Source organism: Petromyzon marinus, chromosome 66, assembly GCF_048934315.1.
Source record: "Petromyzon marinus isolate PM22_M1 ecotype Great Lakes invasive population chromosome 66, UKy_Petmar_22M1.pri1.0, whole genome shotgun sequence".
NCBI lineage: Eukaryota > Metazoa > Chordata > Hyperoartia > Petromyzontiformes > Petromyzontidae > Petromyzon > Petromyzon marinus.
Window position 1 is genome coordinate 7,997,319 of NC_133732.1, and position 9,341 is coordinate 8,006,659.

Consider the following 9,341-nt stretch of genomic DNA (forward strand, 5'->3'; position numbering starts at 1 on the left):
GCACATACTCACACACACACTCACACACACACTCACACACACTCACGCACACTCGCTACTCGCCACTAACAGCACTTGCCCCAACAGTCTGTTACGGGCTACACGGGGGACCTTTGCCTTTGTGTGTTAGTGGGAACCCGGCTGCCCGAGATCAGTTCCCGCTCTCGTCCACGCGACAGCGGTGGCGATTACCAGAACCGGGGCCCTCCCCTAGGTCGACTCGGCCTCAAATGAGTAACCGATTTGCGATGCGTAAACATCGCCACTGGGGAATACAAAGACGGTCCGGCGTGGTGCTGGCCACCCACTTCCCCGTGTGCTCCTGGCTAACGGCACCAGTCTGTTTCAAGCTATAACGGGGGGGTAGGGGAGGGATTTTTGCGTCTTTGTGTGTTCGCATATTTGCGTGATTGTTATTGTACCTTGTACTGCGCACGCACGGGTGAGCGGTGGCGCAGTGGTGAGCGCACTTGACGCTGCTAACCCGGCCTTTTTTTTCCCGAGTTCGATTCCAGGCCGTGGGTAACGTTGGTGATGAGTTATCCGCCACCTCTAGGTAGGCTCGGCCTCAAAGGTAGTTTGGGGATACAAAGGGCGGTCGGGGGGCGTGCTTCCTGGCGCGAGATGCCGAGACACGCAGCTCTTGTCCCCAACAGTCCGTCTAGGCTACACGGGGGGATCTTTGTTATTTTATTGTGGTTTGAGCATTAACAAGTACAGGCTGTGATGGTGTACCGTGGGTGCATACCGTGTTAATAACCCGCACGGTTCACCCCACATTCTTTGCACAGGGAAATTGAGTTTGCAGATCCACGCGGAGTACAGCCGTTTCAATAAGGGGCACAATAAGAATACTAATCTTGATTTGAAGCTTTTTGTGACTTGCAGGAATCCCTACTCTGTGGTTCTTTCGGTGAAGTCCGCGTAGGTAGAGAAAATAAAATAAAAATCAACGACGTTTCGATCGCAACGCAAGCGACCGTCATCGGGGTGGAAAAAAAATATATAGTTCATATAGTTCAGCAGTGTAACTGCTGGACTGAAACGTGATTTATTTTCTTCTTCTTTGGTTCTTTCGGTAAAGTCACGTAGAATGAGAATAAAATAATAAATTGATAAAATAAAATAACACAATAATATTCTCATTCTACGTGACTTTACCGAAAGAACCAAAGAAGATGAATCCTTGCAGTCACGAAAGCTTTAAATCGAAATTTAGTGATTTATTTTATTTTATACCCACGTGACACTACCGACAGAACCACGGAGTATGTAGTAGTACTAATAATAATGTTGTCCATTTGTTTGTGTTTATCTCCTTGCGATGGAACTTTGTAGGATGAACCTTGAGATTTATAAGGGGCACGGGGTGATCAATAATGTCTGAATTGGTCTGTAATAAGCTAGGACGCTGATAAGGGGTTGACAGGCATGTAGCGTGTGTCATCCTCACGAGCCGCTTGTCATCCTCACGATCCGTGTGTCATCCTCACGATCCGTGTGTCGTCCTCACGATCCGCTTGTCGTCCTCACGATCCGTGTGTCATCCTCACGATCCGTGTGTCATCCTCACGATCCGTGTGTCATCCTCACGATCCGCTTGTCGTCCTCACGATCCGCTTGTCGTCCTCACGAGCCGCTTGTCATCCTCACGAGCCGCTTGTCATCCTCACAATCCGTGTGTCGTCCTCATGATCCGCTTGTCGTCCTCACGATCCGTGTGTCATCCTCACGATCCGTGTGTCATCCTCACGAGCCGCTTGTCGTCCTCACGATCCGTGTGTCGTCCTCACGATCCGCTTGTCGTCCTCACGAGCCGCTTGTCGTCCTCACGAGCCGCGTGTCATCCTCACGAGCCACTTGTCGTCCTCACGAGCCGCTTGTCGTCCTCACGAGCCGCTTGTCGTCCTCACAATCCGTGTGTCGTCCTCACGAGCCGCTTGTCCTCACGAGCCGCTTGTCGTCCTCACGAGCTGTGTGTCATCCTCACGATCCGTGTGTCATCCTCACGAGCCGCTTGTCGTCCTCACGAGCCGCTTGTCGTCCTCACAATCCGTGTGTCGTCCTCACGAGCCACGTGTCGTCCTCACGAGCCGCTTGTCGTCCTCACGAGCCGCTTGTCGTCCTCACGAGCCGCTTGTCGTCCTCACAATCCGTGTGTCGTCCTCACGATCCGTGTGTCGTCCTCACCGGCCGTGTGTCATCCTCATGAGCCGCTTGTCATCCTCACGAGCCACGTGTCGTCCTCACGAGCCACGTGTCGTCCTCACGAGCCACGTGTCGTCCTCACGAGCCGCTTGTCATCCTCACGATCCGTGTGTCATCCTCACGAGCCACGTGTCGTCCTCACGAGCCGCTTGTCATCCTCACGATCCGTGTGTCATCCTCACGAGCCGCTTGTCGTCCTCACGAGCCGCTTGTCGTCCTCACGAGCCATGTGTCGTCCTCACGAGCCGCTTGTCGTCCTCACGAGCCGTGTGTCGTCCTCACGATCCGCGTGTCGTCCTCACGAGCCGCTTGTCCTCAAGATCCGTGTGTCATCCTCACGATCCGTGTGTCATCCTCACGATCCGTGTGTCGTCCTCACGATCCGTGTGTCGTCCTCACGAGCCCCTTGTCGTCCTCACGATCCGTGTGTCGTCCTCATCAGCCGCTTGTCGTCCTCACCGGCCGTGTGTCGTCCTCACCGGCCGTGTGTCGTCCTCACCGGCCGCGTTCTATCTACTGCTCGACGAAGGCCTCCTCCCCGCGCCATCGCCACGATCCATCGCCTCCGCCCCTCGCACGCGAACGAGCGGGCTTGGCTGCCGATTTCATCACTCCGTCTCCGCTCGGGGGCGGTGTCCTCCCGTCCCCCCCGTCCACCCCCCGTCCCCTCACCAATCCCTTCGCTGTCGTTGAGTCACCCGCGGCCTCGTCCGCGAGCATGCGCTCCACCTTTCACGCTTGGTGGCGGGGCAGTTGTTTACCTGCGGTATGCGAGGGTGTGTACGGAATATATTATTTACGTTGTGCGTGTGAGCGCACGCACGCACGCACGCGTGGAAGAACCGGTAGCGTGGCGGCGGTCAGCGCCACCGCCGCGGCGCTACGACCCCGGCGACCCCGGGCTTGACGATTGTCCAAACCGGTCCTGGGCCCCCCCTAGGTCGACTCGGCCTCAAGTCAGAATCAGAATCAGAAAGGGTTTTATTCGCCATGTAAGTTCACACCGACACGGAATTTACTTTGGCAGGATGGTGCATACATTCAACATATAGGAATCTAAAATCTTAAATAAGTTTTAAACAAGTCTTACTATAATAAGGGTTAAAAGTCTAACACGCAGGGGCTGAAGTATGTAAAATTAAATAAATATCGAATATAAAATAGCTTTAAGATATAATTTAAAAATAAAAAATACAAAGTGGCTACCTGGTTTCCGGCGTTGTAGTTAAACGTCGCCGCTGGTGCTGGCCACTCGCCGCCCTCGTGTGCCGTGCCGGCAGCCTTCGTAGGCGCCGACGCCGCTCGCTGAGCGGCACTTGCCCCGTCAGTCTGTTGCGGGCTACGCGGGTGGCGGGGATCTTTGTCTTTGTGTTGGGGCTCCCGTTGGCACAGGTCAGGGTGAGAGCAGCCGGTGCAACCGCCGGTCATCGCAGTCAGGTCGGCCAACGGCACCGCCTGGGTCTTGTCCCCGTGACCTCCTCCTCCCTCCTCCCTCCTCCCTCCTCCTCCTGCCCCCAGCGAGCCTTCGACGCGTCACGTGACGAGCCCCGGGGCGCACCCGGCCTGGCACGGGCGACGTCGTGGAAGACGTCGCCATTCGACACTTTGTGCGGCCACTTTGTTTGGCGAATGGCGGCGGCTGTAGCTGTTGTGTCGGGGCCCGGCCGCGCGTGTCACTGTGCGTGTCACCGTGCGTGTCATTGTGCGTGTCACCGTGCTTGTCGCCACGCGTGTCACCACACGTGTCACCACACGTATCACCACGCGTGTCACACGAGTGTCACCGTGCGTCTCACCACGCGTGTCACCGTGCGTGGCGCCACGCGTGTCGCCACGCGTGTCGCCACGCGTGTCACCGTGCGTGTCACCACGCGTGTCACCGTGCGTGTCGCCACGCGTGTCGCCACACGTGTCGCCTTGCGTGTCACCGTGCTTGTCGCCACACGTGTCACCGTGCGTGTCACACGGGTGTCACTGTGCGTGTCACCACGCGTGTCACACGGGTGTCACCGTGCGTGTCACCGCGCGTGTCACCGCGCGTGTCACTGTGCGTGCCATCCGCAGCCTTTGCGGGAGCCACGTGCAGCACCGCCGCATTCCTCACGTGGGGCTGCCTCAGCAGCAGACCATGCTGCTGAGGCAGCCCCACGGACACTTGTGTTGCCCCCAACACGTCGTGATTTATTTTGTTTTATACCTACGTGACCGAAAGAACCAGAGAGTATGGGGTTGCCTGTTTACCGTGACCCCCCTCCCCATAGGGTTCACTCTGACTAGGGTGGCTCACAGAGCCAGGTTGAGTCTCCCATAGGGTTCACTGTGAGGGCTCACAGAGCCAGGCTGAGTCTCCCATAGGGTTCACTCTGAGGGCTCTCAGAGCCAGGCTGAGTCTCCCATAGGGTTCACTCTGAGTGCTCACAGAGCCAGGCTGAGTCTCCCATAGGGTTCACTCTGAGTGCTCTCAGAGCCAGGCTGAGTCTCCCATAGGGTTCACTATGAGGGCTCACAGAGCCAGGCTGAGTCTCCCGTATGGTTCACTTTGAGGGCTCTCAGAGCCAGGCTGAGTCTCCCATAGGGTTCACTGTGAGGGCTTACAGAGCCAGGCTGAGTCTCCCATAGGGTTCACTAGGAGGGCTCTCAGAGCCAGGCTGAGTCTCCCATAGGGTTCACTATGAGGGCTGAGTCTCCCATAGGGTTCACTATGAGGGCTCTCAGAGCCAGGCTGAGTCTCCCATAGGGTTCACTGTGAGGGCTCACAGAGCCAGGCTGAGTCTCCCATAGGGTTCACTCTGAGGGCTCTCAGAGCCAGGCTGAGTCTCCCATAGGGTTCACTCTGAGTGCTCACAGAGCCAGGCTGAGTCTCCCGTATGGTTCACTCTGAGTGCTCTCAGAGCCAGGCTGAGTCTCCCATAGGGTTCACTATGAGGGCTCACAGAGCCAGGCTGAGTCTCCCGTATGGTTCACGTTGAGGGCTCTCAGAGCCAGGCTGAGTCTCCCATAGGGTTCACTGTGAGGGCTTACAGAGCCAGGCTGAGTCTCCCATAGGGTTCACTAGGAGGGCTTACAGAGCCAGGCTGAGTCTCCCATAGGGTTCACTGTGAGGGCTGAGTCTCCCATAGGGTTCACTAGGAGGGCTCTCAGAGCCAGGCTGAGTCTCCCATAGGGTTCACTATGAGGGCTGAGTCTCCCATAGGGTTCACTATGAGGGCTCTCAGAGCCAGGCTGAGTCTCCCATAGGGTTCACTCTGAGGGCTCTCAGAGCCAGGCTGAGTCTCCCATAGGGTTCACTCTGAGTGCTCACAGAGCCAGGCTGAGTCTCCCGTATGGTTCACTCTGAGTGCTCTCAGAGCCAGGCTGAGTCTCCCATAGGGTTCACTATGAGGGCTCACAGAGCCAGGCTGAGTCTCCCGTATGGTTCACTTTGAGGGCTCTCAGAGCCAGGCTGAGTCTCCCATAGGGTTCACTGTGAGGGCTTACAGAGCCAGGCTGAGTCTCCCATAGGGTTCACTAGGAGGGCTTACAGAGCCAGGCTGAGTCTCCCATAGGGTTCACTAGGAGGGCTCTCAGAGCCAGGCTGAGTCTCCCATAGGGTTCACTGTGAGGGCTGAGTCTCCCATAGGGTTCACTAGGAGGGCTCTCAGAGCCAGGCTGAGTCTCCCATAGGGTTCACTATGAGGGCTGAGTCTCCCATAGGGTTCACTATGAGGGCTCTCAGAGCCAGGCTGAGTCTCCCATAGGGTTCACTGTGAGGGCTCACAGAGCCAGGCTGAGTCTCCCATAGGGTTCACTCTGAGGGCTCTCAGAGCCAGGCTGAGTCTCCCATAGGGTTCACTCTGAGTGCTCACAGAGCCAGGCTGAGTCTCCCGTATGGTTCACTCTGAGTGCTCTCAGAGCCAGGCTGAGTCTCCCATAGGGTTCACTATGAGGGCTCACAGAGCCAGGCTGAGTCTCCCGTATGGTTCACTTTGAGGGCTCTCAGAGCCAGGCTGAGTCTCCCATAGGGTTCACTGTGAGGGCTTACAGAGCCAGGCTGAGTCTCCCATAGGGTTCACTAGGAGGGCTCTCAGAGCCAGGCTGAGTCTCCCATAGGGTTCACTGTGAGGGCTGAGTCTCCCATAGGGTTCACTAGGAGGGCTCTCAGAGCCAGGCTGAGTCTCCCATAGGGTTCACTATGAGGGCTGAGTCTCCCATAGGGTTCACTATGAGGGCTCTCAGAGCCAGGCTGAGTCTCCCATAGGGTTCACTCTGAGTGCTCTCAGAGCCAGGCTGAGTCTCCCATAGGGTTCACTATGAGGGCTCACAGAGCCAGGCTGAGTCTCCCGTATGGTTCACTTTGAGGGCTCTCAGAGCCAGGCTGAGTCTCCCATAGGGTTCACTGTGAGGGCTTACAGAGCCAGGCTGAGTCTCCCATAGGGTTCACTAGGAGGGCTCTCAGAGCCAGGCTGAGTCTCCCATAGGGTTCACTGTGAGGGCTGAGTCTCCCATAGGGTTCACTATGAGGGCTCTCAGAGCCAGGCTGAGTCTCCCATAGGGTTCACTGTGAGGGCTCACAGAGCCAGGCTGAGTCTCCCATAGGGTTCACTTTGAGAGCTGAGTCTCCCATAGGGTTCACTATGAGGGCTCTCAGAGCCAGGCTGAGTCTCCCATAGGGTTCACTGTGAGGGCTCACAGAGCCAGGCTGAGTCTCCCATAGGGTTCACTCTGAGGGCGCTCAGAGCCAGGCTGAGTCTCCCATAGGGTTCACTCTGAGTGCTCACAGAGCCAGGCTGAGTCTCCCGTATGGTTCACTCTGAGTGTTCTCAGAGCCAGGCTGAGTCTCCCATAGGGTTCACTATGAGGGCTCACAGAGCCAGGCTGAGTCTCCCGTATGGTTCACTTTGAGGGCTCTCAGAGCCAGGCTGAGTCTCCCATAGGGTTCACTGTGAGGGCTTACAGAGCCAGGCTGAGTCTCCCATAGGGTTCACTAGGAGGGCTTACAGAGCCAGGCTGAGTCTCCCATAGGGTTCACTGTGAGGGCTCTCAGAGCCAGGCTGAGTCTCCCATAGGGTTCACTATGAGGGCTCTCAGAGCCAGGCTGAGTCTCCCATAGGGTTCACTGTGAGGGCTCACAGAGCCAGGCTGAGTCTCCCATAGGGTTCACTATGAGGGCTCTCAGAGCCAGGCTGAGTCTCCCATAGGGTTCACTATGAGGGCTCACAGCCAGGCTGAGTCTCCCATAGGGTTCACTATGAGGGCTCTCAGAGCCAGGCTGAGTCTCCCATAGGGTTCACTGTGAGGGCTCTCAGAGCCAGGCTAAGTCTCCCATAGGGTTCACTCTGAGGGCTCTCAGAGCCAGGCTGAGTCTCCCATAGGGTTCACTCTGAGGGCTGAGTCTCCCATAGGGTTCACTCTGAGGGCTCTCAGAGCCAGGCTGAGTCTCCCATAGGGTTCACTATGAGGGCTGAGTCTCCCATAGGGTTCACTCTGAGGGCTCTCAGAGCCAGGCTGAGTCTCCCATAGGGTTCACTATGAGGGCTGAGTCTCCCATAGGGTTCACTCTGAGGGCTCTCAGAGCCAGGCTGAGTCTCCCATAGGGTTCACTTAGGAGGGCTCTCACAGCCAGGCTGAGTCTCCCATAGGGTTCACTGAGGGCTCACAGCCAGGCTGAGTCTCCCATAGGGTTCACTATGAGGGCTCACAGAGCCAGGCTGAGTCTCCCATAGGGTTCACTTAGGAGGGCTCTCACAGCCAGGCTGAGTCTCCCATAGGGTTCACTATGAGGGCTCACAGCCAGGCTGAGTCTCCCATAGGGTTCACTATGAGGGCTCACAGAGCCAGGCTGAGTCTCCCATAGGGTTCACTTAGGAGGGCTCTCAGAGCCAGGCTGAGTCTCCCATAGGGTTCACTCTGAGGGCTCACAGTGCTAGAGCGAGGCTCCCCGGTAGGGTTCGGCAGACGAGCGTGAACACTTCTCCCCTCTCACCACGTGTGCGTGGTTTCGCGCGTTCAAACTGTGCGGGCGTTCGTGACGCTGGCTGCTGCTGTTTGTTTGTCTCGCGCAGGGTTCTGAGCGTGCGGCGGGGGGGAGTCGCATCATCAACTCCTCTCCCAACACGCGTGGAGATCTTTTTTTCCTTTTTTTTTTTACTCAGCCGCAAAATGTTCCGTCGATGCCGGACACGGCAAGCGGGTTGACATTCCCCCGTCGCAAAGCCGCACGCAAAACAGCGGGGGGCGAATTCGGCGCAGGCTGGACGGAGAGACCCGGCACGCCGCTCCGGGTCCTTGCAGTTTTCAAAAAAAAAAAAAAAAAATTTCCGTGCCTTCGAGTTACAGTTTCAGCGATCAAACGATTTTTTAAAGGATCCGGCACCACCACCCGCCACCACCGCCGTGCGTCGGCCCCAGTCATGACGTCGATTTCAAGGCCGCGCTGCGGGGAATGAAGGTGCCTCTTTTTTTTTTTTTTAAACACAGAAAAACTTGGTGAGACATTCCGTGGCTGCGCCACCCTCTGCCCCCCGGAGACGTCGTCTGCAGAACTCTGCCTCCCTCGCGCTCGGGAATACGTCGCGTTGAAAATCGACTGCTTTTGGGAAAACAGAAACAAAAAAGGCGCCTGTCGGACGACGACGACGACGACGATGAGAACAGCCGTAGCAATAAAATAACGTCGGCATCAAGCACCAAGGACGCCCACCACCACCACAACCACCACCACCACCCCACCCCCCTCCGCATCGCCGGTTCGACCGATGCGAGCGACTCTCCGGTACGTCCCAGCGTCGCTTCCACGCAAACTCCGGTCGTCGTCGTCCTCGCAGCGGCGGCAGCGGCGGCAGCGGCGGCTTTGGCGGCCTCTGACTCGGCCATCGGACGAGGACGGCGGTGCCCGCGTCGTCGCGCGGCGCTCTGGGAAGCCCTTCCGTGGCCGTCTGGAACGCCCTTCCTTCCGATATTAGGAAGCGTCTGGAGCTACGCAATTTTGGATGCTGACAGGAAAAAAAAAACACTCTGCTCTTTTAGAACAGGGCTCCGTGCGTCGGCGAGAGAAGTCCACCGTTGCGCGCACCGCCGCTCTTGTTCGGACGCCACGGGGTTTTTGGATATCCGCCGCCTGTCGCGGTACGAGATGAGAGGAAAATAGTTGTCCA

At 57.2% G+C, this 9,341-nt stretch overlaps 1 protein-coding gene across 1 annotated transcript in view; it reads left to right on the forward strand.

Annotated features, from left to right (window-relative positions):
• LOC116937878 (uncharacterized) overlaps positions 1-9,341 on the forward strand; it is a 36,697-nt gene that overhangs the window by 2,839 nt on the left and 24,517 nt on the right. The window contains exon 2 of the mRNA XM_076054549.1: positions 8,250-9,341. This exon is cut by the window's right edge and continues 515 nt beyond it. The gene's annotated coding sequence lies outside the window, so the exon portion shown is untranslated. The remainder of the gene's footprint in view (positions 1-8,249) is intronic.